General features: G+C 46.6%; 2 protein-coding genes and 1 pseudogene across 2 annotated transcripts in view; 2 read left to right on the plus strand and 1 right to left on the minus strand.

Moving 5' to 3' along the window:
• The window catches only part of LOC141074981 (oocyte zinc finger protein XlCOF8.4-like), a 287,451-nt gene that overhangs the window by 70,096 nt on the left and 193,407 nt on the right, over positions 1–23,948 (minus strand). The window lies entirely within an intron of this gene.
• LOC141074984 (uncharacterized) overlaps positions 1–23,948 on the plus strand; it is a 177,234-nt gene that overhangs the window by 10,574 nt on the left and 142,712 nt on the right. The gene's annotated exons all lie outside the window — the stretch shown is intronic.
• LOC141074982 (uncharacterized) lies at positions 9,031–10,642 on the plus strand (annotated as a pseudogene).

Raw genomic sequence — 23,948 nt, forward strand, 5'->3', positions numbered from 1 at the left:
TTAAAGAGAAAGAAAGAAACAGAGAAAGAAAGATTCTATAAAGATACTATAGCAGCCTGGCTCCCATTGTAATGCCCACCTGAGCCTCCCGGTGCAGGACATATCATGATCCACTCACATGGCCGGTTTCCCTGAGTCCAAGGTGATCCCGCTGTCCATGCTATCGGAGGGGGACATGGTGGTGGATCTGAAGCATTCCCTGAAGTGCCTCCATGGTTCCGTCACAGTCTCCTCCCGAAATTACCTCATTTCCAGTCAGCTTCTAGCACATCGCTTCCGGTGGAATGTCACGTGTGAATTTTAAAGTTCTCTTTGGGGCTCCGCCGTGTACTCCTGTGTCCACGGGGAAAAGTAAGCTCCCGGCCGGGGCCGACTATCAAAATCGCGACTGTCCCACTGGATCCGGGACACCTCATACACACAGTTCTGCTTTGTATACCTCGTACACACACGGTTCCGCTGCATACACCTTGCACACACGGCTCCACTCGGTAAACCTCGTACACATGCAGCTCTGCTCCGTACACCTTGTACACACGCGGCCACGCTCTGTAAACCTTCTACTCATATGGCTTCACGCCGTAAACCTTGTACACATGCGTCTTTGCTCCATATACTTCGTACACACGCGGTTCTGCTCCATACACCTCGTACACACGCGGCTCTGCTCCATAAACACACAGCTCAGCTCTGTACACTTTGTACACACAGGGCTCCATTCCGTACACCTCGTACAAACACGGCTCCACTCCATACACCTCCTACACATGCGGCTCCCCTCCGTACACCCTGAATTCACGCGGCTCCGCTCCATGCACATATGGCTCCACTCCGCACACCTCATGTGCGGCTCTGCTCAGTACACCTCGTACACGTGCGGCTCTGCTCCATACACCTCGTACACACATGGCTCCGCGCCGTACACCTCGTACATATGCGACTCTGCTCCGTACACTTTATGTGGTGGTAAATTATTCACAAAGGATAATAGAAAACAAATGGATCTTACAAATTATTTTCCAGCTTCACACTATACCCTATATACGGTTGTACACTACTGTCTGGGCACATGGCAGTGTTCAGAAGGGAAGGAGCGCCATTTAACTATTGGAATGCAGATCTAGCTGGAATAATTCGCAGAGACAATTATTAATGAGCGAGTATACTCGTTGCTTGGGTTTTCCTGAGCATGCTCGGGTGTCCTCCGAGTATTTTGGCATGCTCGGAGATTTTCGTTAGTTTAGAATTCCCACATGTATTCAGCCTGTCTATAAGTCACAAATCATGCAGCTGAGATGACAAAAAATAAATCTCCGAGCACGCCAAAATACTCGGAGGACTGTTGTGAGTTCATTTTCCCCTTCACTACTGAGGCCCGAGGAACTCCCTCTTCTGGTAAAGAAAGGTAGTGAGCCTGATTATCAAACACCTGAGTCTGATGATGATGACTGGCTGAGTGGAATTACTGACTGGATATAAGGCTGCTGACACCCTTCTGCCCTGCGGGTGATTTCTCTGTGGGATCCTTGGAGACCAGTCTGAATTCCTGCTCTTCTAAAGCTAAGTTTTCTGCTCGGCTTTTTGCATTTGTGCTTTGACTTTGTTTTGCTTTGTTTTTCTGGATTTCTGCCATTCCCTGCTGGGGTGTGCTGAATTCCTTTAGCTCTGTCTTCTGAAAATACCTGAGTGCTGATTTAGTTTTTGAAGCCTAGCTGCTTCAGGGTCTTTTTCCATATCAGCTTGTTGGCTTATGTCTTTGATAGGGTTTTGGCAGATTGCAGACAGCAACCTTCCTTTCCTGTTCTGTTTAGTTAGCTTGGGCCCCATCGTTTGCTCAGCCTATCATTCTATCTGTGTGAGTGTTTTTTCATCTTGCTTCACCGTCATTATATGTTGGGGGCTGCCTTTTACTTTGGGGTCTGCTCTGGGGCAGTTTAGATTTCCTTTTCTGTCTTTAGGCTATTTATCTCTCCGGCTGTGATTGAGGGGTCTAGGGCATCGTAGGAACCCCCCATGGCTACTGCTAGTTGTGTTGATAGGTTCAGGGGTCTGCAATCTGATAGTTGCCAACTTCTCTGGTTTTCTGGACGTAGCTTCTATTTTTGTGTCTGCCTCCTACGGTGACTCAATCATAGCAGAATCACCCGCCATACCGCAGATCCTAGAGTACTCAATAGCAGGAAAGAATTGTTAAAAAAAAAAAAAAGGGTGTATATTTTTTCCTCTATATCTCTGAGGCCGTAGGGGGAATTTTTTTTTCTCTCAATGGAGATAAAGCAATTGTCTGATCGTGTGGAGCAGTTCGCTGCGGAAGTGCGGGGAATTTCCGCCTACCTTGCTCATTCACATGCTGCTGAACCAAAGATTCCTACACCTGATGTATTTTTTGGGGATCGGTCTAAATTTTTGAATTTCAGAAATAATTGTAAATTATTTTTTGCCTTGAAGCCTAACTCGTCAGGGAGCTCTGCGCAGCAGGTTAAAATTGTCATCTCTTTGCTGCGTGGCGATCCCCAGGATTGGGCGTTTTCTTTGAAACCAGATGATCCTATTCTGACTAATGTGAACGCATTTTTTCAGGCCTTGGAGTTGTTGTATGATGAACCTAATGCCATTGATCAGGCTGAAAAGACCCTGCTGGCATTGAACCAGGGACGTGATTCTGCAGAATTGTACTGTCAAAAATTCTGAAAGTGGGCAGTACTTACTACCTGGAATGATAATGCCTTGGCTGCTCTCTTTCGGAAGGGGTTGTCAGAAGCCGTAAAAGATACTATGGTGGGATTTCCTGTTCCCTCTGGTCTTGACGATTCTATGTCATTAGCCATTCAGGTTGATTGGTGTTTGCGCGAACGCAAAGCTGCACGAGAGGTGTTGCCACCTGTTGAACAAATGTCTGAACCTATGCAATGTGATAGAGTTTTTTCCAGAGAGCAGCGTCAGGAGTTCAGAAGGCGTAATAAGTTGTGTTTTTTCTGTGGAGATGCCTCGCATATTATTTCTGTCTGTCCTAAACGAGAGAAACGCTTTGGACACACGTTTTCTGTTGGTGGTGTTCAACCTAAGTTTCTTCTGGCTATTACTCTGATCTGCTCCCTGTCCACATTTTCCGCCAAGACTTTTGTGGATTCGGGAGCAGCCCTAAACCTAATGGACTTGGATTTTGCTAAACGTTGTGGATTTCCGATGACACCTCTGCAGACGCCTATCCCTTTGAGGGGGATTGATGCTACTCCTTTGGCTAAAAATAAACCTCAGTTTTGGACCCAGGTGGTAATGCGGGTCACCCCAGACCATCAAGAAAATTGCAGATTTTTGGTGTTGCATAATCTGCATGATACTATTGTTCTGGGGTTTCCCTGGTTACAAATTCATAATCCAGTCTTGGATTGGAAATCTGTGTCTGTGGTGAGTTGGGGTTGTCGGTGTGCCTTTAGTGAGGCTCCGGTGTTTTCCACCTCTCCTCAGTCGCATGATGTTCCTGATTATTTGGCAGACTTTTATGATGTATTTAGTGAGAATGAGTCTGCGTCTCTGCCTCCTCATAGGAGTTATGACTGTGCAATTGAACTGAGCCCGGGGTGTAAATTTCCCAAGGGTCGGCTCTTCAATTTATCTGTACCCGAGCACGAGGCTATGCGATCCTATATTAAGGAGGTGTTGGAGAAGGGTCATATTAGACCATCCTCATCACCCTTAGGTGCCGGGTTTTTTTTTGTAGCCAAAAAGGATGGATCATTAAGACCTTTTATTGATTATCGTGCCCTCAACAAAATTACTGTTAAATATTAGTATCCGTTACCCCTGATTTCTGATCTATTCTCCAGAGTTAAAGGTGCTTGCTGGTTTACCAAGCTTGACCTCAGGGGGGCATATAATCTTATTCGCATTAAGCATGGGGCTGAATGGAAGACGGCGTTTAATACTCCGGAGGGACATTTTGAGTACCTGGTGATGCCTTTTGGGCTCACTAATGCCCCTTCTGTCTTCCAGTGCTTCATGAACGATATTTTCCGAGATTTTGTCGATAAATTTTTGATTATCTATCTGGATGATATTTTGATCTTCTCCAAGGATTGGGATTCTCATGTGGAACATATTCGGACTGTGTTCCGGATCTTGAGGGAGAATTCCCTGTATGTCAAAGGATCTAAATGCCTTTTTGGAGTACAGAGGATTTCTTTTTTGGGATTTATTTTGTTCCCGTCAACTATTGAAATGGACCCGTCCAAGGTACAGGCCATTTACGATTGGGTTCAGCCCACTTCTTTGAAGGCCCTCCATAAGTTTTTGGGTTTTTCTAATTTTTATCGGAAATTTATAGCAAAATTTTCTAGTATTGCCAAGCCATTGACTGATTTGACTAAGAAGGGTGCTGATGTGTTAAATTGGTCTCAGGAGGCTGTTTCTTCCTTTCAGGAGCTGAAGCGAAGATTCATCTCCGCCCCGATTTTGCGGCAACCTGATTTCTCACTTCCGTTCCAGGTAGAGGTGGATGCTTCTGAGATATGTGCAGGAGCTGTTTTGTCCCAAAAGGATCCTGTAACATCTAAAATGATTCCCTGTGCTTTCTTTTCCCGAAAGTTCTCTCCATCTGAACGTAACTATGATGTGGGGAATCGGGAACTGTTGGCCATGAAATGGGCATTTGAGGAGTGGAGACATTGGTTGGAGGGAGCTAAGCATCAAGTCGTGGTCCTCACTGACCACAAGAATTTGATTTACCTAGAGTCGGCTAAGCGCTTGAACCCTAGACAGGCTAGGTGGGCCTTGTTTTTTACACGTTTTGATTTTGTGGTTTCTTTTCTTCCTGGAACTAAGAATGTCAAGGCAGACGCCCTCTCTAGGAGCTTCTTTGCTGATTCTCCTGTGGTGACCAAGCCTGCTACCATCTTAGGCGAAGGGGTAGTTCTTTCTGCCATCTCGCCCGATTTGAGACGTGCTCTGGAAGAGTTCCAGGAGGACAAACCTGAGCGTTGTCCCAGTGGAAAGTTGTGTGTTCCTGACCAGTGGAAGAAGAGAGTGATGTCTGAAGTTCATTGCTCTGCTTTGGCTGGTCATCCAGGTATTTTTGGTACTAGAGATCTGGTGAGTCGGTCTTTTTGGTGGCCCTCCTTGTCTCGTGATGTCAGGAATTTTGTGCAGTCCTGTGGGACGTGCTCCCGGTCTAAATCGTGTTCTCGCTCTAGTGGGTTGTTGATGCCTTTGCCTGTCCCCAAGAGGCCATGGACCCATATTTCAATGGATTTCATCTCTGATATGCATGTCTCTCAAAGGATGACTGTTATTTGGGTGATTTGTGATAGGTTCTTTAAGATGGTTCATCTTGTACCACTCCCTAAGTTGCCGTCTTCCTCTGAGTTGGTGCCCCTGTTTTTACAACAGGTGGTTCGCTTGCACGGGATTCCTGAGAACATTGTATCTGACAGAGGAGTCCAGTTTGTGTCTAGATTTTGGAGAACTTTCTGTTCCAAGATGGGAATTCAGTTGTCCTTCTCCTCTGCTTTTCACCCTCAGACCAATGGGCAGACAGAGAGAACAAACCAGACCTTGGAGTCATATTTGAGATGTTTTATTTCTGCTGATCAGGATGATTGGGTTTCATTTTTGCCCTTGGCCGAATTTGCTTTAAATAATAGAGCTAGTTCTGCCACTTTGATGTCACCTTATTTTTGTAACTTTGGGTTTCATCCTCGATTTTCTTCAGGGCAGGTGGAGCCCTCTGCCTGCCCAGGTGTTGACACTGTGGTGGAGAGAATGCACCAGATCTGGGACCAAGTGGTGGATAAGTTATCTCTCTCCCAGGAAAAGGCCCAGTGGTTTTCCAACCGACATAGGACCATTGGTCCCCAGTTTAAGTTTGGTGATATGGTGTGGTTATCATCAAAAAATATTGCTATGAAGGTGGCTTCTCCTAAGTTTAAACCTAGATTTATTGGACCTTACAAGATTTTGGAGATTATTAATCCGGTCTCTTTTCGTTTGGCTCTTCCTGTCACATTTAAAATCCATAATGTGTTCCATAAATCTTTGTTGAAGAGGTTTGTTGAACCTGTTGTTCTGGGGGTGGCACCTCCAGACCCTGTATTGGTTGAAGGTAACATGGAATATGAGGTAGAGAAAGTACTGGATTCCCGTCTGGCTAGACAGAGACTCCAGTATTTGGTTAAGTGGAAGGGTTATGGTCAGGAGGATAATTCCTGGGTCTCTGCCTCTGATATTCATGCCAAAAGATTGGTGCGTGCCTTTCATCGGGCTCACCCTGATCGCCCTGGTGGCGTGGTTGAGGGTTCGGTGACCCCTCCTCAAGGGGGAGGTACTGTTGTGAGTTCATTTTCCCCTTCACTACTGAGGCCCGAGGAACTCTTCTGGTAAAGAAAGGTAGTGAGCCTGATTATCAAACACCTGAGTCTGATGATGATGACTGGCTGAGTGGAGTTACTGACTGGATATAAGGCTGCCGACGCCCTTCTGCCCTGCGGGTGATTTCTCTGTGGGATCCTTGGAGACCAGTCTGAATTCCTGCTCTTCTAAAGCTAAGTTTTCTGCTCGGCTTTTTGCATTTGTGCTTTGACTTTGTTTTGCTTTGTTTTTCTGGATTTCTGCCATTCCCTGCTGGGGTGTGCTGAATTCCTTTAGCTCTGTCTTCTGAAAATACCTGAGTGCTGATTTAGTTTTTGAAGCCTAGCTGCTTCAGGGTCTTTTTCCATATCAGCTTGTTGGCTTATGTCTTTGATAGGGTTTTGGCAGATTGCAGACAGCAACCTTCCTTTCCTGTTCTGTTTAGTTAGCTTGGGCCCCATCGTTTGCTCAGCCTATCTTTCTATCTGTGTGAGTGTTTTTTCATCTTGCTTCACCGTCATTATATGTTGGGGGCTGCCTTTTACTTTGGGGTCTGCTCTGGGGCAGTTTAGATTTCCTTTTCTGTCTTTAGGCTATTTATCTCTCTGGCTGTGATCGAGTGGTCTAGGACATCGTAGGAACCCCCCACGGCTACTGCTAGTTGTGTTGATAGGTTCAGGGGTCTGCAATCTGATAGTTGCCAACTTCTCTGGTTTTCTGGACGTAGCTTCTATTTTTGTGTCTGCCTCCTACGGTGACTCAATCATAACAGAGGACACCCAAGCAACGAGTATACTCGCTCATCGCTAGACACAATGTATTGCGTCACCTGGCAGCTCAAAATATGTCCACATTGAACATGCTTGGCTCTATCTTATCTGCTTTCCTTATCCCAAGGATTGCCTTGCTCATCACCCTTTAACACTGTTACATGGATCTGGACTTACACAGGGACCCCTAGGCTTGGACCATGGTGTTACCTGCTATTCTGTGGTGTTAGATGGCAAGAAGAATAGTCAGGTAGCTGGGTCAGAACCAGAAGGATAGAATACAGAATCAGAAGACACAAGAGTAGTCAGTAAATGGGCCACAGTCACAGCAGGAAGCAAATACACAATCCGCAAACTGAGCCCAGAGGACTGAACCAGAGAAGAACAACGCTGTATCTGGCAGATTCCGGCCATGTGCTTTGCGCTTTAGTAGGGTGTGGTACTTTCCAATTGGCTGAAGTAGGGAGCAGATTACTCCAGCTGGACAGCAGGAACAGATCCCAGATGAGATTGGACACACCATATGCAGAAGCCCTAATATAACTAAATGACAGGAAACCAGAATAGTCGAAATCCCCATAAAGTGATTCCATTTTATAAATTAATTCACTGAAGGTTATAATCTATACACATGGTTAAAATTGTTGGTACCCCTCGTTTAATGACAGAAAAACCCACTATGGTCACAGAAATGACTTTAATCTGACAAAAGTAATAATAAATAAAAAATCTATTAAAATGAACAAATGGAAGTCAGACATTGCTTTTCAGCCATGCTTCCATGCTGCTTTGGGCACAGGGTGTCTAGAATCTGTGCAGGGTACAATGAAATCTCAAAACTATCAAGGGACTCTAGAGAGAAATGTGCTGCCCAATGTCAGAAAGCTTGGTCTCAGTCGCAGGACATGGGTCTTGCAAAAGGATAATGACACAATACACAGCTAAAAACACGCAAGAATGGTTAAGAGGAAAATATTGGACTATTCTGAAGTGGCCTCTATGAGCCCTGACCTAAATCCTAATGACCACTTTGGAAAGAGCTGAAACATGTCATCTGGAAAAGGCAACCTTCAAACACGATACAACTGGAGCAGTTGCTCTTGAAGAGTGGGCCAAAATACCTGTCGAGAGGTGCAGAAGTCTCATAGACAGTTACAGAAATCATTTGATTGCAGAAATTGCCTCAAAAGGTTGTGCAACAAAATATTTTAGTTAAGGAACCATCATTTCTGTCCAGGCCTATTTCATGAGTTTTACTTTTTTAAATTCTGTAGAATCATGGTTGAAAAGCAATGTCTGACTTTCATTTGTTAATTTTCATAGATTTTTTTGATTTATTATTACTTTTGTCAGATTCAAGTTATTTCTGTGACCATTGTGGGCTTTCCTGTCATTAAACGAGGGGTACCAACAACTTTAACCATGTGTGTAGGAGGAGTGAATAATTTGACTCCTCAGAGTCTCTTTCCAGAAATTAACACGCAGTGGATGTTGGAAAGTGAAAATTACACATTTGCCATTTTATTACCCAGCACATAGTGCCCAGATTGTGCTCCAGGAGACACACACCGCAAATTAAGTGGATTCTTCTCACTGTAATATTACTAAATACAGGGATCCTAAATGTTGTTTGCGCACACTGCAAGACTCCGAAGTGAGAGCGGATTTTGCTGGATTGGGTTATAAAAACTCTGTTGCTTTTCAGCAGCCTTTGAGCCACTAATAGTGTAGGAACCTCTGTTTTTCCATTGACAGATGATGGACCTGAGTGGGGACTTGTTTTTTGTGAGATGAGAATTGGTATTATTTTCGCCTACATAACATTGATTGGTTTCTTTATATTTGATATTTGGGAGGCAGAATGAACAAACAGTTGAACACCACACACTACTGGTTCATCCAACAAGGTTTTCTATTAGACTATGAACTGGCATTGTCTTGGTAAATAATTAAAGTTTTTTTACATAGCTTGCCATTTTTATGGACAGTTTAAAGAGAAATGTTCAAAATTATAAAATTCAAGGATATTTTATTAAAAAATATTTGTTTTTCTTTATCTTAGCAGATGACTGTACCAGGAGATCAGAGGGACAATTTTGAAATCTGATGATCTTGAGATCCTACAAGATACAACTGAAGTGAATGCCATTACTCCAGATATATCATCATCCATTCACAGCAAAGATCTGTCATCTGATCCTATGAAAACAAACTGCTCCTAAGGCAAAGAAGTCATTTTCATGTTCAGTATGTGAAAAATATTTTATGTGGAAATCACGTTTTCTTGCACACCAAAGAACTCACACAGGGGAGAAACTTTTTTCCTGTTCAGAATGTGGGAAATGTTTTAACGAGAAATCAGATTTGGTTAATCACCATAGAACTCACAAAGGGGAGAAGCCTTTTTCCTGTTCAGAATGTGGAAATGTTTTAACGAGAAATCAGATTTGGTTAATCACCATAGAACTCACAAAGGGGAGGAGAAGCCTTTTTCCTGTTCAGAATGTGGGAAATGTTTTAGCCAGAAATCAAATTTGGTTAATCACCATAGAACTCCAACAGGGGAGAAGCCTTTTTCCTGTTCAGAATGTGGGAAATGTTTTACACTGAAATCATATTTGGTTAAGCACCATGGAACTCACACTGGGGAGAAGCCTTATTCATGTTCAGAATGTGGGAAATGTTTTAACTGGAAATCACAATCAGTTACTCACCTTAGAACTCACACATGGGAGAAGCCTTTTTCCTGTTCAGAATGTGGGAAATGTTTTACACTGAAATCAGATTTGGTTAATCACCATAGAACTCAGAAAGGGGAGGAGAAGCCTTTTTCCTGTTCAGAATGTGGGAAATGTTTTAACCAGAAATCAGATTTGGTTAATCACCATAGAAGTCACACAGGGGAGAAGCCTTTTTCCTGTTCAGAACGTGGGAAATGTTTTACACTGAAATTATATTTGGTTAATCACCATAGAACTCACACAGGGGAGAAGCCTTATCCATGTTCAGAATGTGGGAAATGTTTTAACTGGAAATCACAATCAGTTACTCACCTTAGAACTCACACAGGGGAGAAGGCTTTTTCCTGTTCAGAATGTGGGAAATGTTTTGCACATAAATCATATTTTGCTAGACACCAGAGAATTCACACAGGAGAGAAGCCTATTTCATGTTCTGAATGTGGGAAATGTTTTTGCACTAAATCAGATTGTGTTAGGCACCAGAGAACTCACACAGGGGAGAAACTTTTTTCATGTTAAATGGAAAATAAATATTGATCACATGAGAGAAGCCATTTTTCCTGTTCATAATGTGGGAAATGTTTTAACCAGAAATGGAATCTTACTAATAATAATCTTTCTTTTTTGTATAGCGCTGACATATTCCGCAGCCCTTTACAGTTTGCACACATGGGGTTCACAATGTAAATTCCCTATCAGTATGTCTTTGGAATGTGGGAGGAAACCCACGCAAACACAGGGAGAACATTCAAACTCCTTACAGATGTTGTCCTTGGTGGGAGTTGAACCCAGGACTACAGCACTGCAAGGCTGCAGTGCCAACCACTGAGCCACCTCACCAGAGAACTTACACAGGGGAGAAACCTTTCTCCTGTTCAGAATGTGGGAAATATTTTAACCGGAAAGCTCTTCTTCTTAGACATCAGAGCAGTCACACAGACAAGAAGCCTTTTTCATTTTCTTAATGTGGGAAATATTTTACTTTGAAATCAACTGTTAATAAACATCAGAGACGTCACATAGGGGAGAAGCCTTTTTTATGTTCATAATGTTGGAATAGTTTTAACCACAATTGAATCTTAAATGGGTTGTCTCTTGTCATTCCTCATGTTTGCTGACAAAATGATAAAACTAAACTTTATTAATTCCAAATGTAAAACTATTCCCATAATTCACCCCCTGAAGGTTAGTCAGAAGGTGGCTAATAGAAAAAAAAACATATACCCCACATCTCAGTATATAGGGAGAGGTGACATTTACACACTCACTCTCCAAGCCTCTCATTTCTATGGGCTTCATCGTCCTCACCAAAGGCGACTCATCAGGAGACTTTAATGTTGACCTATATTCAAGCGAGACTAAACGAAAAAAAAAAACTAAAATCATGTATCATGTTATCCGAAACAGTCAGAAAACTAGCCACATATAGGCAGATCCCAGACTTCAAACTATATACTTCGTATGCTTTTTACATCACGAGGGATGCAGATCTATCATTCTATAAGAAACAACCTAGGGGTTTTCAGCATCGGTTGGAAGAATACAGATCTGCTCCATTGACCATTGCTGAACCATGGATACGTTTGGAGAAGCCAGGTTGTGATCCTCGCATCAACTGGCTTTTTACCTTGTATGGACTGAATGGATTGTCATCTTCCTACGCTTGTCATTACCTCCTCTCTGTGCATGCCACAGGTGGGGTAGCGACCCTGGGAGCAAATCAGCTGAAGGCTGAGACTCTGTAATGTGCACTCTGTTGGGTATTTTGCTGGGACAACATGTTCTATGTGTTATCTGCCTGTTTTGTGGTTCAATAAAGCATTGCCACACTGTTTTACCCTCTGTCACGTCGCCATCAGACTTGAGGCCTGCTGTTCCGGTCACGGCCACTAGGAGGCGCTGGACTGCCACTTTGCCGTCAGACTCAGGAACGGCTGTTCCTGCCTCGGCCACTGGGAGGCGCCGTGGTTCTGTCACGTCGCCGTCAGACTTATGGCGTACTGTCCCGGCTTTAGCCTCTAGGAGGCGCCTGTCTGTCACATCACCGTTAGATTCTGGGTCTGCTGTTCCGGTCGCGGTCACTAGGAGGCACCATGGTTCACCCGTGAGTTATGGTGGTGACAGAGAAGGGGCTCCTGCGCAGGCATCTGGTGGGCGCAGGCTTCGCCCCTCTGTCAGTCGTCAGGGGGTTGCTGCATCACCATCTGAATAAAAAACGAATTGGAACTGAAAAAAGTAAGTTAATGTGTATGTACAATGTAAGTGCATATTAACACATGAACATTAACCAGAGAAAACAGAAAGCAAAAAACACAAATATCCTGAACTAAAAAGTACTAAAAGACTCTGCTTCTGCCTAACGATTCTATACCTCTGCCGCCCTCCTGGTTTATGACTCTGACCTTGGCTTGGATTTCTGACTCTGCTTCTGCCTAATGATTCTGTACCTCTGCCGCCCTCCTGGTTTATGACTCTGACCTTGGCTTGGATTTCTGACTCTGCTTCTGCCTAATGATTCTGTACCTCTGCCGCCCTCCTGGTTTATGACTCTGACCTTGGCTTGGATTTCTGACTCTGCTTCTGCCTAATGATTCTGTACCTCTGCCGCCCTCCTGGTTTATGACTCTGACCTTGGCTTGGATTTCTGACTCTGCTTCTGCCTAATGATTCTGTACCTCTGCCGCCCTCCTGGTAAATGACTCTGACCTTGGCTTGGATTTCTGACTCTGCTTCTGCCTAATGATTCTGTACCTCTGCCGCCCTCCTGGTTTATGACTCTGACCTTGGCTTGGATTTCTGACTCTGCTTCTGCCTAATGATTCTGTACCTCTGCCGCCCTCCTGGTTTATGACTCTGACCTTGGCTTTGATTTCTGACTCTGCTTCTGCCTAATGATTCTGTACCTCTGCCGCCCTCCTGGTAAATGACTCTGACCTTGGCCTGAATCTGACTCTGCTACTGTCTGCCGTTTTTGTACCATTGCTGCCCGCCTGGTTTAGACTCAGATCCCACTACGTTTTTGGTTCTGTATTGGAACACCTCTCTGGCGACCGTCCTGCTCTGGTCCACTGCTCTTATTCAGACGGCGACCTCCTGGGCTCTGCTATAAATCCAGATCCCTGTATAGGGGTAAAGGGTATCAGGGTTACTCGGGGTGTTGTCTTACTGCAGCCCAGAACCGCAGACGGCCGTCACATTATATCCGGCCTCAAAATAGGCTGCTTTTGTGTGTATGTTTATCATATATAAAAGCAGTCTCCTGAATTTTTTTTTCTTTTTTCTTCTCCTGCCTGAGCTAATCTCCTGCCCTAACACCTGCTTCTGTGCACAACCTGAAGGAACACTCCCATCTTCCTATACCAGCATGCTGCAGCCTGGAGACTTCAAGGAAAATGCTGGGCGTCGGAAATCAACATTCCTGGGATGTCGACCCCTGGTCAGCCCTGGTCAAACCTGCCCGGGGACTCAGGTATTGCCCTCAAATGCGGCTAAACTTTTGTTACCCATCTCTCTCTTGTTTGCTAAGAAACTTCTGTGTGTAAAGGCCTATGTGGATTGTGGCTCTGCAGGCAACCTTATGGATTTTTTGCTTGCAAGGAGTCTTGGTGTACCTCTGCTAAGGCTTAAGGCCCCTATTCACACCACTGCGATTAATGGTACTTCTATTATCCAGGGCGGGGTGGAATTTGTCACTACAGAAATTGCTGTCAGTGGGGACATTACACACGGAACAGATGTCATTTTTTGTTATTCACAATTTATCACATGCGGTTGTTTTAGGTATGCCATGGTTGCACCATCATAATCCTGTTATCGACTGGCACATAGGTGATATCGTGCGCTGGAGTCCACAGTGTCAGAATCACTGTATGTCGCTGACAGTGAACCAAATTAAAATTAAAACCCCCTTTATACCATATGCATTCAGGGACTATGAAGATGTCTTTTCCATAGTGGAGTCTGAGAAATTACCGCCTCATAGAGAGTATGACTGTCCTATAGATTTGGTCCCAGGTTCCTGTCTCCCTAAGGGGAGAATATTTAACCTCTCTGGTCCAGAGCGCGTAGCCATGAATGACTACATAGCAGACAGCCTACAAAAAGGCTTTATTAGACCCTCCACCTCACCTGTAGGGGCTGGGTTTTTCTTTGTAGAAAAAAAAGATGGTGGACTCAGACCATGCATTTATTATCGTGAGCTGAACGCTATTACTGTAAAGAATCAGTATCCGCTTCCACTCATCCCTGGAGCCCGTTGGTTTACTAAGCTTGACCTCCGGGGAGCTTACAATCTTGTCCGCATAAGAAAAGGAGATGAGTGGAAAACCGCGTTTAACACGCCCCTTGGTCATTTTGAGTACCTTGTTATGCCATTCGTTCTAAGTAACGCACCTGCAGTGTTCCAAAACTTTGTGAATGATATCTTCAGGGATATCTGTGGGGTATATGTAGTGGTTTATTTAGATGACATCCTGATCTACTCCGCTGATGCTCTTACACACGTGCAACATGTTCATACGGTGCTCCAGAGACTTCGAGAACATTCTCTATTTGCCAAGCTGGAAAAGTGTGTTTTTATGGCTGAGGAGGTACAATTTTTGGAGTACATGGTTTCTGCTAAGGTGTTCTGCATGGATCCTGCCAAGATCTGACCCATTAGTGAATGGGCGCAACCCAAAACTCTAAAAGTGCTGCAGCGATTTTTGGGGTTTATGAATTGCTACCGAAAATTTATCAAAGGCTTCTTGGAGATCGCCAAACCGCTCACGGACCTGACCCGGAAGGGGGCAGACGTGGTTAATTGGAAGCCTGAAACACTCCAGGCATTTTCTGTTTTAATGGATTGTTTTTATGCCAACCCGATATTAATCCAGCCTGATCTAGACGTCTCTTTGTGGTAGAGGTCGATGCCTCTGAGGTTGGAGTAGGAGCAGTACTTTCCCAAGGCACTGACTCCCTCACTCAACTCCGTCCATGCGCCTTTTTTTCCCAAAAATTCTCTTCTACTGAGAAAAATTATGATATAGGGAATCGGGAATTATTGGCCATAAAATGGGCCTTCGAGGAATGGCGCCACTTCCTCGAAGGCGCTAAACACAAGATTACAGTAATCACAGATCACAAGAACCTGACCTACTTGGAGTCAGCTAATCAACTGAATCCTAGGCAGGCTAGGTGGGCTTTTTTCTTCTCTAGGTTTGACTTTGTAATCACGTTTCATCCAGGGAATAAAAATGTAAGGGCTGATGCTCTCTCTCGAAGTTTCTGCCCCTCACAGGCTGGGGACTCGGAACCAGTTCCAATACTGGCCAATGGGATCGTTGTGTTGCCCGTGTCTCTGGACCTTCTGGAGGAGATCCGTAGGTTCCCAGAACCAGGCCCTGACTCGACGCCCCCCCAGAAATTGTTCATTCCAGAGCCGTTTCATCTACAAGTTCTGAAGGAGTCGCATGACTCTGCCCTGGCAGGCCATCCTGGTGTCAATAATACCACCAGACTAGTGACTAGGAATTTTTGGTGGCCGATGGTAGTTAAGGACTGTAAGGATTACATACTAGCTTGCGAAATCTGTGCTTGCGCCATGTCCCCCCACAATCGGCCTGCCGGCAGGCTCCAGTCCTTGCCCTCCCCAGGGAGTCCATGGACCCACATCTCCATGGACTTCATTACTGACCTGCCGCCCTCAGAAGGGAAGACATGTATCTGGGTGGTGGTGGACAGGTTCAGTAAGCAATGTCATTTCGTTCCCCTGTCTGGATTACCTAAATCAAAAACCTTGAGTAAGTTGTTTATTGTTCATGTAATACTTTGCATGGCGCTCCGATGAATATCATGTCCGACCGAGGTACCCAGTTCGTTTCTAAATTCTGGAGGGCATTCTGCAAACGCATTGGCGTCGAATTATTCTTCTCCTCCGCTTACCACCCTGAGACCAATGGTCAAACGGAGCGTACCAACCAGGCTCTAGAGCAATATCTCCGCTGCTATATCTCAGAACATCAGTCCGATTGGGTGGAACATCTCCCGTTAGCTGAATTCGCCCTAAACAACTAATACCAGGAATCTATCAAAACCACCCCGTTCTTCTGCAATCATGGTTTGCACCCATGTTTTGGTTCATTTTCGGCCAAGATGTCGGAGCTTCCGGGTGTCAGAGACACCGCACTGAACTTGCTCACTGAGCCAGTGCGCGTGTCCTGAGTAAAGCGAACAGTGCTCCAAGCTACCTGTGGAGCGGGCAGCAACCGAATAGATGTGTACTTCAGAGCCGCAGGACCTGAAGCACGTGACTGCTAGAGGCGTGGCTTAAACTCCACAGAGCTAGGAGCTGCAAGACAATTCCTAGCAGAGTAACTGCGAGACAAAGTTACCAAGGGGCATAGACAGTGAGAATAGTCAGGACATAGCCAATGAGTCACACACAGAGATAGCTGCAAGGTACCAGAGGGGCGAGCAGAGAGTAGTCAGGTCACAGGCAATGAGTCATACACAGATAGTAACGCAGTACAAAATCAACAGGCAAACTCACAACGGGAAACAGAATCGGGTCAGAACCATATAAACAAGCTATAGCAACAAACAGGCACACGGGGGTCAGCACACTAGGCCAAAGGCGAAAGTATAACTGGCAGGGATTGAAGCTACCCAGGGGTTTATGTAGCTCTCCCAGAACCAGAAAGAGGCCACAATCATTAACCCCAAGTGTGCAGGTCAAAACCTGCACAGAGCTCCAGACATTAACCCCCGGTGTGCAGCTCAAAAACCTGCACTGGGATCATGACAGTACCCCCCTCTCAACGGGGGGCCTCTGGACCCCCAGGCTTCCCCGGGTACTTGGCACGGAACGCCTGAACCAGGCGATCTGCATGTACTGAGCGAGCAGGGACCCATGAGCGCTCTTCTGGTCCATATCCCTTCCAGTGGACCAGGTACTGCAAAGAGTGGCGCACCCGCCGAGAGTCCACAATATGTCCGACCTCATACTCCAATTGACCCTCCACCAGCACTGGAGGAACAACAGTCTCAGAGTTCTCTTTGACAGATCCTGCTGGTTTCAACAGAGACTTATGGAACACATTAGATATTTTTAAGGAGGCGGGGAGACGCAACCTATATGCCACAGGGTTGACTATCCCCATAATCTCGTACGGACCAATGAACTTTTGTCCCAACTTAACTGATGGTACCTTTAAGTTGATGTTACGCGTGGAGAGCCAAACCTTCTCTCCCACCTGAAACATGTCTCCCAAGGCTCTCTTTTTGTCCGCAAAATATTTGTATCTCCCCTGGGATCGAGAGATATTACGCCGGACTTCAGCCCAGAGGTTTTTTAACCATTGAACGGACCCCTCTGCTCCTGGACAACCGGAATCCACCCGAGAAAACTCCCCAAAATGCGGATTAAAGCCATAGTTAATCAGGAATGGGGACATGTTGGTGGACTGACTCACCCGGTTGTTAAAAGCGAATTCAGCCAACGGTAACGCATCACACCAATCCTCCTGTCTGGCGGAGGTCAGACACCTGAGAATTTGTTCCAGGGATTGATTGGTGCGTTCTGTCTGACCATTACTCTCCGGGTGATATGCCGAAGAGAAGGAGAGTGAGATGCCCAATTTCATACAGAACGCCCTCCAAAATTTGGCCACAAACTGCACACCTCTGTCAGACACAACATTCAGGGGTACCCCATGCAATCGGACCACATGCTGCACAAACAATCTTGACAACGTTTCTGCTGAAGGTAATGCTGCCAAGGGAATGAAATGGGCCTGTTTGGAAAACCTATACACCATCACCCAGATCACGGTATTGCCCCTGGAAGGTGGAACGCCGGTAATAAAATCCATGGAAAGATGAGTCCATGGCCTATCAGGAACCGGTAAAGGTATGAGTTCCCCAGCCGGTCGGTTATGCGAGCTTTTGGAACGGGCACATATGTCACAAGCAGAAACAAATTCCTTGACATCAGACCTTAATGAAGGCCACCAAAAACCCCTGGCTACTGCCTCTCTAGTGGCCGTGATACCTGGATGAGCACTCAGCCTAGAATCATGAAACTCCTGCAGAAGTCTAGGCCGCAATGAATCTGGAACAAACAGTTTATCGCTTGGCCTGGTTGCCGGAGCTAGGGCCTGAGCCCTTAGGATTTCTTGTTTCAACTCAGTTGAGACCCCCGCCACTACCACCCCTGGGGGAAGAATGGAGGACGGCGGCTCAGGGGGAGACACTGGATCAAAACTTCTGGACAGGGCATCTGCTTTAACATTTTTGGACCCCGGTCGAAAAGTAATTGAGAACTGAAATCGTGAAAAAAAAGTGACCAACGGGCCTGTCTAGGAGTAAGCCTCTTAGCAGATTCAAGGTATGCCAAATTTTTGTGATCCGTGACAACCGTGATAGGGTGAGCCGCCCCTTCCAAAAAGTGCCTCCATTCCTCAAACGCCAGCTTGACCGCAAGAAGTTCTCTATTGCCTACATCATAGTTTTTCTCAGCTGAAGAGAACTTCTTGGAGAAGAAGGCACAGGGTTTGAGATTGGTAAGGGTGGCCGGACCCTGGGACAGCACAGCCCCCACCCCCACTTCAGAAGCATCCACCTCCATAATGAATGGTTTGGACGGGTCAGGTTGCACCAACACCGGGGCAGACATAAAACATTTCTTAATCGCTGAGAAGGATTCCTTAGCGAGTACAGACCAATTTTTTACATCAGCTCCCTTCTGGGTAAGATCCGTGAGTGGTTTCACCACTTGTGAGAAACCTTTAATGAATCTCCGGTAATAGTTCGCAAATCCTAAGAAGCGCTGGAGCCCCTTGAGATCTCGAGGCTGAACCCAGTCAGTGATCGTCAGCACCTTCTTAGGATCCATACGAAACCCCTCACAGGACACAATCAACCCCAAAAAAGACAGCTCCTGTACAAAAAATGAACATTTTTCCAATTTGGCGAACAATTGGTTCTCCCTGAGTCTCTGGAGAACTGTCTTTAGATGTTGCAAGTGAGATTGACTGTCCGGGGAATACACCAAAATATCATCCAAATAAATAATAACAAAATGGCCTATCAGATCAGAAAACACAACATTGATGAAATTTTGGAAAATAGCGGGTGCATTAGTTAACCCAAATGGCATTACCAGGTTCTCAAAGAGTCCTTCTGATGTAAGGAATACCGTTTTCCACTTGTCCCCTTCCCGAACCCTTATCAGATTGTAGGCCCCCCGCAGATCTAACTTGGAGAACCATTGGGCCCCAGCTAACTGGTTGCATAAGTCTGGGATGAGGGGAAGCGGGTAAGAGTTCCTAACCGTTATCTTGCTCAGTTCCCGAAAGTCGAGGCACGGCCGCAAACCACCATCTTTTTTGTTCACAAAGAAGAACCCTGCTGCCACAGGTGACACAGAAGGCCTGATATGCCCTTTGCGGAGACTCTCAGCTATGTACTACTTCATGGCTTGGCGCTCAGGCCCAGACAAATTGAACAATCGAGCCTTAGGTAACTTGGCTCCGGGTGCTAAATCAATGGCATAATCATAGGGTCTATGTGGTGGCAGCGCCTCAGCCTCAATTTCGGAAAAAACGTCTTCGAAATCTTTCAGGTATTCCGGAATACCTTCCAGATCGACAGACGACACAGACACGGATTTAACAGCGTTAACAAGATGTCCCCGGTTACCACATTTATTATTGCATCCCCATTGAGTGATTTCCCCTGTAACCCAATCAATGGTAGGATTATGGCGTTGAAGCCAAGGCATCCCCAGTACCAGTCCTGCAGGCAAGTTATCTAGCACCAGACAACTTAGTTTCTCCACATGAGTGGAACCCACTTTTAGAGAAAAAAGTTCAGACCTGCAACAGATACCATCTTGGGTAAGAGGAGATGAGTCAATTGCCACAAGTTTAACAGGATCATGAAGCCTGACTGTCCCTATCTTATTAAGAGTCATAACCTTGGTATCAATCAGGTTCACAGCCGAACCACAGTCAATAAAAGCAGTAGTCTGAACAGGACCATAACCAAGTTCCAGTTCCACCTGCAGCACCATTTTTGGACATGAGGAAATTTGTACCTGAAGGTCTGGGTAGCCTCCTCGATTACTACCCAGACCTAGTCGTTTACCGCCATCTTGGAGGATGACGGACAGGAGGGGCAGTCCTTCTTCCAATGTCCAGATTTCCCACAATAGAAGCACAACTGCTTTTCCCGGCGGCATCTTCTTTCCTTTCCCTCACAGGTGACAGCGCTCACCTCCATAGCCATAGGAAGAGTCTGGGTCTCATCTCCACTGAAGAATAAGGGCGTTTCCCGTTGCATAATGCCTCTAGCCCGCAGCCTGCGATCCATGCGAACTGCTTGGACCATGGCATCCTCCAGGGAGTCAGGCGGAGGATGGAGTGCCAAAGCATCCTTCAGGCGTTCACACAGGCCTCTGTGGAAAAGCCCCCGAAGGGAGGCATCACTCCAGGAAATCTCCGCTGCCCAACGTCTGAATTCAGTACAGAACCATTCGGCCGAGTGCTCCCCCTGACAGACACTCATTACTTTGTCCTCAGCCAACCGCACTCTATCAGGCTCATCATAAATAAGCCCTAAGGCTTCAAAAAATGCATCCACAGACATTCTATCAGGGGCAGAAGAGGAAAGCGAGAATGCCCAGGCTTGTGGGGACCCCCTAAGCAGGGACATCACCACCCCCACCCTCTGTTTCTCATCCCCAGAGGAGCGGGGTCTCAAAGAAAAAAAAAAGCTTACTGCCCTCCTTAAATGCCCTGAACTCATCCTTGTTACCAGAAAATATATCTGGCAATTTAACCGGGGATTCAGGTGGGACTAAAATAACATCTCTATTCCCCACCTGCTGGAAGCCAGCGGAAAGTACCCCCTGAACTGAGTCCTCAACCCGCCGTTGGGACTGGGCCAGAGCTTGGTGTTCTAAACTAAGCTTCTGCAGTGACTGAGTCAAGCTTTTCACCTGCTCAGATAAAGCACACATTGGGTCCATGCTGCAGAAGTGAGGAGAGAAAAAAAAAAATGGTAGGCCAGTTATAATGTCAGAGACACCGCACTGAACTTGCTCACTGAGCCAGTGCGCGTGTCCTGAGTAAAGTGAACAGTGCTCAAAGATACCTGTGGAGCGGGCAGCAACCGAATAGATGTGTACTTCAGAGCCGCAGGACCTGAAGCACGTGACTGCTAGAGGCATGGCCTAAACTCCACAGAGCTAGCAGCTGCAAGACAATTCCTAGCAGAGTAACTGCAAGACAAAGTTACCCATGAGGCATAGACAGTGAGAATAGTCAGGACATAGCCAATGAGTCACACACAGAGATAGCTGCAAGGTACCAGAGGGGCGAGCAGAGAGTAGTCAGATCACAGGCAATGAGTCATACACAGATAATAACGCAGTACAAAATCAACAGGCAAACTCACAACGGGAAACAGAATCGGGTCAGAACCATATAACAAGCTATAGCAACAAACAGGCACACGGGGGTCAGTACACTAGGCCAAAGGCAAAAGTATAACTGGCAGGGATTGAAGCTACCCAGGGGTTTATGAAGCTCTCCCAGAACCAGAAAGAGGCCACAATCATTAACCCCAAGTGTGCAGGTCAAAACCTGCACAGAGCTCCAGACATTAACCCCCGGTGTGCAGCTCAAAAACCTGCACTGGGATCATGACACCGGGAGTAGAGAATTCCATACATCACTTAAGGACAATCTGGTCGGAGGTGAACACAAACTTGAAAGGCTCCCAGGTCAAACAGACTTCGGCCGCAAATAAACGGCGGTCCACGGGGCCGCACCTAGGAGTTGGGGACAAAGTTTGGCTGTCTACCAAGAACATTAAGCTTAAGGTTCCATCTGCCAAACTGGGTCCCAGGTTTATTGGTCCCTATGAGATATTAGAGGTAATTAACCAGGTAGCATTTCGTTTAAAGCTCCCTCAGTCTTTTAAAATGCCTAATGTTTTCCACAAATCCCTCCTCAAGATGTACCGCTCCCCAATTCATCTCGTCCAGTCCCCTCCGCCTCCAGTTTTGGTCAAGGGTGCCTTGGAGTACGAAGTCCAGGGTATCCTTGATTCCCGTTTGGTGAGAAAGTCCGTGCAATATTTGGTGCATTGGAAGGGCTACGGTCCAGAGGAAAGGTCCTGGGTCCCCGATAGTGACATCCATGCCAAGGGGTTGATTAGAAGGTTTCACCTCCTTCACCCTGACAAACCGGGTTTTGAGGGTCCGGAGGCCCCTCTTGGAGGGGGAGTACTGTCACGTCGCCATCAGACTTGGGGCCTGCTGTTCCGGTCGCGGCCACTAGGAGGCGCCGGACCGCCACTTTGCTGTCAGACTCAGGGATGGCTGTTCCTGCCTCGGCCACTGGGAGGCGCCGTGGTTCTATCACGTCACCGTCAGACTCAGAAAATGTGAAAAATGAAGATGAATGAACTCATGGAGATCAACATCCAACACTGCGGAGACACCATCACATGTTTCTCAACGCAGTGATTCTAGAGCAATGCCCCCATCCCTTAAGGGAAATATGCAAAAACATGCAAAACCCAAGCCGCGGAGACACTATCACGTGTTTCTCAACGCAAGCAATAACTAGCCAGGTCTTTCCCCGGGAAGGAGCAACCACGGGAAGGGCAGTCTCCAATGAAGGAAAACACCTATGCCAAAACATGGTATCCATCCACAGACAGCTATTTCGGGGTATTGCCCCTCATCAGTGTGGAGTAGGAAACTGGCTAGTAGGAGCAATGCCTAGTAAAAGACTGTGAAAAATGAGGATGAATGAACTCATGGAGATCAACATCCAACACTGTGGAGACACCATCACATGTTTCTCAACGCAGTGCTATGTATCCCGCAATCGCGGTGTATGCACTCTGCGCCGCACATCACGTTCCACCGGAAGTGACGTGCTGTAAGCTGACCGCCAGAAATGACTGCTGACCTCATTTCCGGCGGTCAGCTTATAGCATGTCTCCTCACTGCCCAGGTGCCGGGAGGGGAGAGGAGATCACCCGGTGTCCGTGTCTTCCCGTGTTCTGCTCCGTGTCCCCAGGGGCCGCTGCAATCTCAGTGCGCAGCTCCTCCACTGCCAGGCTGCAGCGCCATGCTGGAATGCGGGGAGTGCGCAGGCGCAGAGGGGGCCGGGCACAGGCAGCCCAGATGGGAGCAGCCCACTCACTGGCAGAGAGACGTTACACTCCAGCCCCCTCCTCTGTGCACTACGAGGAGAAGCCGAACAACCCCCGTCCTCCTCCTCCTCTGTGCAAATAGTTTCACTGCATGGGAAACCCACACACAGCCCCTCTTTGTGCACTGTTCTGAGCTACACACAGGCTACCCCTTTAGGCTAGGCTTTTTTTGGTGGATCAGCTCCAAATTCCTCCTCAAAAACCGCTTGGAAAACTCTTCCTATTCATCTCTATGGGAGCTTCAATATGGGGTGTGTTCACACTGAGGTTTTTGGAGCAGAACTGAGAGGCAAACGTCCAAAATCCACCTCATAAATGTGGAGTTGGCGCGATAAATCTCTGTGGAGAACACACCAGCATAGGTCCCAACCCTCCCGATCCCCGCGGGACAGTCCCGATTTCGGGTCCATATCCCGCCGTACCGGCTGGGAAGCTTTCTATCCCGCGATCGCTGTGTATGCCCGCAAAATATAGCACTCTGAGCCGCACATCACGTTCCACTGGAAGTGACGTGCTGACCTCATTTCCGGCGGTCAGCTTATAGCATGTCACCTCAGGAGGAGGTAATCGTTCGGGACTCCGCAGGAGGACAGAGAAGCGGCGGCGGGGCATCAGTGCTCCATACAGCGCTCCATTTTTTTTCTGTTTATAATTATTGTTTATGAAACAGTGTGATCAGCAGTGCTAAATGGGTGCGGTGCCCATGTTAAAGGGAGAGCCGGCGTTCGGTGGTGCGATCCCTGATCCATGTGGTTTCAGCCCGCTGACAACCCCATGTGTCCACAGGCATGCTTCAATAGTCTCAATGGGAGGCTAGAAGCTGCTATAACCTGATCGGCTCTGCTACATACAGGCAATGATCAGATCACCTGCATGTAGCAGAGAT

Source organism: Dendrobates tinctorius, unplaced genomic scaffold, assembly GCF_039654945.1.
Source record: "Dendrobates tinctorius isolate UK_male_01 unplaced genomic scaffold, ASM3965494v1 ptg000345l, whole genome shotgun sequence".
NCBI lineage: Eukaryota > Metazoa > Chordata > Amphibia > Anura > Dendrobatidae > Dendrobates > Dendrobates tinctorius.